General features: G+C 38.2%; 1 non-coding gene across 1 annotated transcript; it reads left to right on the top strand.

Moving 5' to 3' along the window:
* The first annotated feature begins 455 nt into the window (after nucleotides 1–455).
* On the top strand, nucleotides 456–526 carry TRNAG-GCC (transfer RNA glycine (anticodon GCC)). The gene has a single exon. It is a non-coding gene; the product is annotated as a tRNA-Gly (tRNA).
* Nucleotides 527–7,854: the final 7,328 nt, after the last annotated feature.

Raw genomic sequence — 7,854 nt, 5'->3', positions numbered from 1 at the left:
GTCTACCAAGGACTTAAAGACAGGACACATTCCTGACCTCCCTCTCCTCAGTGTAAATTATTCTTCATAACTCCTAATACCTACTGATTAAAGCAGGAAATTCTAGAATGCAGCACTATAAGATAGCAGATAATTTTTGATAACAGAGACTAACTTTTTAAGGGTTTGTATATTTGATAAGTTGTTAAAAGTAAAGTTAACATATCAAACTATTTTAAGTTAACAGTAAGTTGCTTTTTAAGTGACTTTAGGTGTAAAAATTGGATAACTTAAATTAAGAAATCAAATTCAAAGGCAGTATTTCTCTTTTAGAAGAGAAAAGTAAAATATTAACCAATGAAATCTGGGAAGGTATTGCAAACGTTACACATCTTCTTCCTCTCCTGTCCCTGTCTCTTCCATGGTCTCTCAACTCTACTTATAACCCTCAATGTGGCTCTGCTATATAGCAAAACATATGGGTGGTTCAGTGGTAGAATTCTCGCCTGCCACGCGGGAGGCCCGGGTTCGATTCCCGGCCCATGCATCTTAACCTAGTGATCAAAATAACCTTTCACTTAGTTTACAACTGTGTAAATCAACTGGGACGTTCCATCTGGGTAGCCAACATACTTCCCTGGATTCTCCCATGTCTGCGGTCTAATAGTGGGTGAGCTGGTAACAAGATGATCCAAAATGATCCCACTCACGTGTCTAGTGGTTGCTGGGCTATCAGTCAAAGCCTTTGTTCTCCTGCAGGCAGCCATTCATGCCCCATCAGGATAACCTGGGCTCATTCATTGACAAGATGATGTCAGATTCCAAGAGTAGAAACCCCAAAGCATAAGCACTTTTTAAGCTTCTGTTGATTTTACATTTGCTAATGTTCACTGGCCAAAGCAAGTCACGTGGTCAATCCAAAATCAGTGACAAAGAAATAGATTCTGGGTCAGAGAGATAGTACAGTGCCTTGCACATGGCCAACCTGGGATCAACCCCCAGCACCACATATAGTTCCTGAACACCACTAAGAGTGATCCCTGAGCACAGCATCAGAAGTAAATCCTAAGTACCGTCAGATATGGCTCTCCTACACCCCCTTTCAAAAAAAAAAAAAGAAGAAAGAAAGAAAAAGAAATATATTCTACTTAATGGAAAAAGGTGCAATATCACACTGTAAGGATTCAAATGTAGAAAAACAGACTTTATATGATCATTCTAATAATTTACCACTCAATAAAGCCCAAACACACAGAAGTATTCACACACATGCTCGTGATGTTCCCATCACCTAAAATAAATTATCAAAACCCTTATTCCCTGCAAGTTCTTATCTAATGTCCTTCAAGTTCCTCTACAAATCATTATTCCCTGATAATTATTCCGTTATTACCTTTCCATGATCCTTTACACATGCTTCTGTATAACATTTGTGAAATACATGATCATTTTTAAATCTCCCTAAATAGACTATTTATAGTACCAACACATAACACACTGTAGCGCAGAGCTTGGCAAAGAACAGGTTTCAATAGATGATTACTAATTTGAATTTAATGGATTGAATAAATTCAAAACAAGATTAAAACTTTCCACAAAAAAAAAAGCACTACATTTAGTGCCAGAGAGATAGTAGAGGAGTAAAGTGATTTCCTTGTATGGTGGGCTGGAGCGATAGCACAGCGGGTAGGGCGTTCGCCTTACAAGTGGCCGACCTGAGTTCGATTCCTCCGCCCCTCTCGGAGAGCCCGGCAAGCTACCGAGAGTATTTGATATGCCAAACACAGTAACAACAAAGTCTCCAATGGAGACGTTACTGGGCCCGCTCAAGCAAATCGACGATCAACGGGAGGGCCTTTACCTTTACCTTTACCTTGTATGGTATGCAACTTCGATCCTGGCACCACATTTGATACCCTGAGCACTGCCAATAGTGCCCCCTGAGCACAAAACCAGGACTTTTCCCTGAGTACTATCAGGGAAATAATCTAACCCCACCCTTCAAAACAAAAAAAAAAAACTACACTGCAAAACTCAAGGTTCAACCATACAAAATCAGCCCGATTTGTTAGAACTAATTAGATCCACCTGTCTAATTTGAAGGGAACAGCCGATACTCTCAGTATTTCTCCTGTGGAACTGGCACAAAGCCTGGACCTCCAGCATTGGATTATGTTTAGGTTTTGAAAGGTTTTCCTCAAAGAACATAGGTTTGGGAGTCGAAAACAATAGAACTCAAAATCCAAGGCGGTTTTTTGTTTGTTTTAATGAACCTAGTAATTTAACACATTTCTTCACTCTATTACTTTTATATCCATAGAGCTATCAGTATTGAACAACATGTAAAACATATAATACAGCGACTACCTATATACTACCAAAAATTCATATCTAACTTCCATATCTCCTATTAGAAAACGATATGGCCTTGGATAACCTCCAACCAATATCATTGGCATAATGAGGAGACAGAAAAAAGACTATATTGTTAGAAGCAGTTAAATAACTTCCAGTAATACTGAGAAATTGGTAAGTTAATAGTAGTTAAACTAAAACAGTGTTAGGGACTCAATCAGTAATATAAATTCACCCCTGCCCCAAGCGAACACAATAACCATTTCTAGTGATACAAGCCTAAAGAATCTTTTCATAATTTTGCTTGGGTGTCAATATGAAAATCAACATCCATACACATACTTAAGTTATATTCCTGGAAAGACTGTTTAGAAAGACAGGTTATTTTAATTCTTTTAATGCATAATCCCTCACTCTATTTTTTCTTTTCAACTTAAAGTTATGAAAATAGCAAAAAATTTTTTTCTCCTGAAGGATTCAATTTATAAAATGATAAAAATAAAAGCATATTACAAATACAGTTCCCAACTTCAAATTAACATTTGAAGTTAATATTAACATTCCATTAGAAATGTTATAATTTAAATCAATAAATAAAAGTGAATTTTGACCCAATGAAGTTGATTTCAAAGTGAAGTCCTATTTAGCATATTTTAATAAAATCCTTAAGCTTCCAAAGTCCAAGTAGGAATTTGTCTCTCCTAAGTCGTCTCTAAGTTGTCCAGAAGCCATTCTCACACCTCACAGCTCTGCAACACTGAACTTATGGCATTCTTTTATCTTTTTTTTTTTTTTGCTTTTTGGGTCACACCCAGTGATGCTCAGGAGTTATTCCTGGCTCGACATGCAGGAATCACTCCTGACGGTGCTCAGGGGACCATATGGGATGCTGGGAATCGAACCCGGGTTGGCTGAGTATAAGGCAAAAGCCCTACCTGCTGTGCTATTGCTCCAGCCCACTTATGGCATTCTTAATCAATTTGCTTTTATATCCATAGAGTTATCAGTATCTAACCCTGTATGTGAATCTCTAACCCAGGATATCTCAAACCAAATACACTATAAATTTCCTACTACTCAGGATTCTGCTTTCAATATTTTTCAAATCTACTTCTCTCTCACTCCCAGAACTCAGACTGCACCCATTAAATGTTCACTTATGGTTGACAAAGAAATATAAAATTTGCATTTGGTGAGTTCCTTCAAGTTCACATCCAGACCTTTAGTCATCTTCAAGTCTGAAAGCTCATGGGACCCCAGCTAGGCATTTAGAAACAATAGATTCTGTAGAGAAAATTTTAGGTAAGCTCATCATAAGCTGAACAGTGACTCTTTCCCCTCCTCTTAGTAAAGTGATTGCTGGGAGCAAAAGGCAGCAGGAAGAGTGGTGGAAAGGAGACAAGAGAGGGACTTGCATATATTTTAGATGTATTCATATGTCAGAATACTAATTTTCAGTATTTATGCTCATAGACAGAGGAATCAAGTAAGTATTTAATATTAATATTTGTTGTTCTCCTCCAGTTTCCTTTCAAATGTTTATATTTTATTATTTTATTGCTGGTACAGGATCTCACCATTCTACAAAGAAGTGATCATTGATGTCAGGAGAGGGGTTCGGCAGGGTGATACCATTTCACCAAAACTCTTCAGTGCCACCCTCGAGAACATCATGCGACGACTGGAATGGGAAGGAATGGGAGTGAAGATAGATGGTCGGCAATTACACCACCTCTGCTTTGCTGATGACATTGTTTTAATAACACCAAACACCAGCCAAGCGGCACAAATGCTGGCCGACTTTGACCGTGAGTGTGGAAAGGTAGGACTACAGCTGAATCTTACGAAGACAATGTTTATGAGAAACAGCCTCGTTCCTGATGCCCCATTCGCTCTCAACGGAATGACCATCACTGAATGCAACAGCTATGTGTACCTAGGTCAAGAAGTCAACATGACAAATGACCTGGCACCCGAGCTGCGCAGGAGGAAGAGAGCAGCTTGGAACGCCTTCAAGAACCTCGAAGAAATAGCTAAGAGGACGAAGAACCTCCGGCTTCGGGCACATCTCTTTGATTCCACTGTTCTTCCTGCATTAACATATGCCTCAAAGACCTGGGCCCTATGCAAACAGGATGAGAACGCTATTCAGGTCTCCCAAAGAAGAATAGAAAGAGCTATGCTTGGAATAACACGTTTCACTCAAATGAGAGAAAAAATCCGGAGTTCTGACATGTCGATGATCAAGAATCAGGGACGCTGTCTCATTTGCCAAGGTGTCAAAAATCAGATGGGCTGGTCACGTAATGACATTTAAAGACGACCGCTGGACTAGAGCTGTTACTGACTGGATTCCACGGGATGTCAAAAGATCATGTGGCCGCCCACCTACCAGATGGTCAGACTTCTTCGTGAAGATCATGAACGATCGGTTTGAGGCTCTTCATGATCCCAGAGCGAACAGATGCCATTGGGCTACACTAGCACGCGACAGGGACAAATGGAGACGTTACTGGCGCCCGCTCGAGCAAATCGACGACTATCGGGAAGTTAAGTGATTAAGTGATTGCTGGTATAGAGCAGGACACATAACATAATAAGGATAGAAATTATGTATCATGTTGCTTTGCCAGCTATCACAATTGTATCATGGTGACACAAGGAAACTGAGGAACTATAGCCTGGAGCAATAGTTTAGCAGTTATGGCATTTGCCTTGCATGCACAGCCAACCTGGGTTCAATCCCCAGCAACCGATATGGTACCCCGAGCCTGTGAGGAAAAAATTCCAGAGTGCAAAGCCAGGAGTAATTCCTGAGCACTGCTGGGGGTAGCCACCAAAAAAATTAGGAAATGTAAATGATTATTAGGAAACTACTTAACGGTACATGTTCTTTGCATCTTTTTTACTTTAGAATCTGATGTATTACAGAAGCAATAACCACTAAATAAATTTAGGTAAAACTTTCATAAATATTTTTATAATAGTCACAAAGAATATGATATACATGCTGATTACAAAACCAAATAGAACTGCAAAACTTAACTATTAACGTGGGGCAGGAGATATATTACAGTAGATAGGATGCTTGCCTTACACATGGCCAACCCTGGTTCAATCTCTAGCACTCCACCTGGTCCCCTGAGTGCTACCAGGAGTAATCTCTGAGCACAGAGCCATTACTTACAATCTCTGAGCAAGTTCTGAACACGGCCAGGTGTGGCCCTCAAAACACACCAAAATTTACTGTTAAAAATAAGTATTTCCATTTAAAATGTGATTCTTATAATTCGTAATAAGAGATACTGGTTGACGGTCCCATTAAATTTAGATACTTTGTGGCCTCAGGTTGGAGTGATAGTCCAGTTAAAGTGTTTACTGAGCATGCTGTTTAATCTGGTTTGGATTCCCAGCATTATGCAGAGTCCCTCAAGGGTGGCCAGGGATCACTCCTGAGAACAGAACCAGGAAAAATCTTGAATACTGCTTGATGTAGCCCAACCACCCCCCAATCCAGTACATTTTGACTAAGATATAATTATTTTATTTGCTCTGCTTCTACTTCTACATTTTAAAATATGAGATTGCTCCATATAAATGGATACTTTATTTTGACCTATTGAATGACTTAGTTAGAAGTATCTAGAAAATATTAGGAACTTAGGAAAACATCAATGAGAGACTAGAAATTTCTTATGATTGCATAGGTGCTTCCAATTATATAGGTACTTATATGTCTAAAGTTACTGAACAATAGTTTTTCACTTATAATAGTTACCTAAAGTAGTAATAGTAAGGTTTTAAATCTTGCACTAAACTTCAACAAAAATGCATCTGCAAGAATAAACACCTGAATGACTTTGTAGCTTATAATAATCAGATCTGATTAGGCCTCTCAAAAATATTTACTATTTTTAAAATAGAAAAAGAGTTTTCCTCAGTGGTTTTGGTCTAGAAGTTAAGAATGTATGAAGTCGATTAAGCAAAAAGCCAAGGATTACTGCAGCAAATAATATAACAGCTCTGGAGAATGACTGATGATCTTTGCAAAAGCCCAGACTAGTTTCATCTTTCTTGAGATTTTATCATGATTTGTTCTTAGTCACATAGAGTTTCAAAGACAAGCAGCGGTAAGAAGTATTTAATGTATGCTACTTGAGAAGACTTTGTCAGACTGAATTTATGTTATATGTATTCATATCTGCTGTTCTTATATGTGTAGTTCTTAAGCTTTCTTTTTTCTTGTTTACAGTAATGGGTCAAACAGATATGACAATTATAATAACACTACACACTAAAACCCTACAAAAATAACATTTCTGCTTCCTTGCAAGGGATAACATTCATTACAAATTTAAATGAGAAGCAAGTACCTTAATATAAACACGTATTCTTTATTTGTTGCCTTATTTGCAAATCTTACAACATATTCCTCACCTTTTAGCATATATTATCCATGACAATTCAATCTATCCTTTAAAATATGCAGCAAGTCACAGAAGTTCTCTTCAAATTGAAAGGAAATTTTAAAGTGAGGATGGGTTTAGAAAACATTTAATTCATCCTATTAGAAAAGGACATTCTAAATGGTTTCTGAGCACTTTTGCATCTTCTTACACACAGCAAATCAGCTCAGATATCTTAATCAGTGACTAGAAACATATCCTTATCAGTAACATATTCATGAAATATGGTATGTGTATGAGCTGCAAATGTTTGGCAGAGACCCAGGAATAAAAAAGAATATGGTAAAGAGTTGATGGAATAGCTTTGTGTTTCAACTCTATTCATTTTGGGAATTTTCTATCATCTCTGTTCTGTTTGAAAGGATAATAGACAAACCCAAAAGAATGTCAGAATTCTACTTGATTCCATGTATATATAGATATACACTCTGTACAATGATCCAGGATAGAAGCATACACAGTGGGGAAAATAAGGACATCTATACATTCTCACTCCATTTTCCTCTTCATGATATTATCTTATGCAAAGTTTAGCGCTTTTCTGTTTTGACAATCCTAGCCCTGCCTAAACATAATTCCACAAAATCAAGAGTAGTCCTTGACGATTAATTTCTGAAGTCAATGGTCTTCTCGAACTGGGCAACTCCCCTTACAAGCCACAACAGCAGACTGCGTGCATGAAAAAGCAAGACAATTCATTAGCCAATTCTGCAGCTACTCAAAGTCGTGGGGGATGTCAGCCCCTGCCTGGTGCTTCAATACTAATGAGAGTCATTGCATATTCATAACCCAAAATACAGTCAGCTTCTTGTAAAAACTTTTGTCACCCAGACTTCATGGCAAGAGCAAAGCACTGCACAATTTGTGTCGTGGTACTTCCGCCAAGTGAGTGCAAGAGCAAGACTGATTGTTTTGCAATGTAGGCTGACTGTGAACTAAAAGATGCTGCCCCAAGGGTCTTAAAACTTCCAACTTTGATTGCAATACCCCAAATAATCAAAGAAACAAACCCCAAAAAAGCAATGATGGTGAATTTGTATATCCGCATTTATAG

The sequence above is a fragment of the Sorex fumeus genome, unplaced genomic scaffold, assembly GCF_029834395.1.
Source record: "Sorex fumeus unplaced genomic scaffold, SorFum_2.1 ptg000018l, whole genome shotgun sequence".
Classification (NCBI taxonomy): Eukaryota; Metazoa; Chordata; class Mammalia; order Eulipotyphla; family Soricidae; genus Sorex; species Sorex fumeus.
This window is presented reverse-complemented; position numbering and strand designations above follow the sequence as displayed.